Genomic DNA, 840 nt, shown 5'->3' with positions numbered 1-840 from the left:
CAGCATCAGAAGTGGTCAGGTGATGTCGAGTTCATGTCACCACTGCAGACCTCTCTGTGTCCCTGAAAAACTGAGAATGTGGAATTTGAGGGAATATTGGAGTTTCCTTTTTACATTAAAAAATAAACTTGATTGAAGAGTTAAAAAAAATGATGGTAACGACTCATAAAACAATAGGAAAGATTTGAAAACTGGTTATTTGATTTCAATCATGCATTAGTGAAATGTTCATTTGTCTTAAGGTGATAACACTGTGTGTGTTTTAAGTCATTAACATTTGAAGATACATACAGAAATATTTGTAAATTAAATGAAACAATGTCTAGGAATTTCTGTAAAATACTTGGGAATATATAAATTATACCTCAATTAAAGCAATAAGTAGGAACATGTGGGAAGTGTATAGGGGTGTAGATGAAGCAAGATTGATCATATATTGATAATTAATAAGCTAGCTGAATAGTAAATGAGGTTCACTGAACTATTCACTTTACTTTGGTAAATGTCTGAAAATTAGCATAATAGACAAAAAGCTCTAGGAGTACAATTAAACTGTATACTTATGTGATGTGCACCAAAGTGCTTGGCACATAGTAAGTATTAGATGAATACTTAAAATTTCATTACAAGATTGTCATAGGACTTTTTAGCTATTGAGAATAACTCACATGATTTACTAAAAATGCTTTATTATTCCATTAAAGTTATTAATTAGAACAAAAATGATCACAAAGGTGTTCAAAAGAATAGGTTAAAAAATATTTTTATATATAATCATTATTATGAAATTTAGGATTGTCATCAAAATGTAGATGGTCATTAAGAATTTATCAAATTGAT

This window comes from Pteropus vampyrus, unplaced genomic scaffold, assembly GCF_000151845.1.
Source record: "Pteropus vampyrus isolate Shadow unplaced genomic scaffold, Pvam_2.0 Scaffold180, whole genome shotgun sequence".
Taxonomy (NCBI): Eukaryota; Metazoa; Chordata; class Mammalia; order Chiroptera; family Pteropodidae; genus Pteropus; species Pteropus vampyrus.
Note: the sequence above shows the minus strand (reverse complement) of the source record.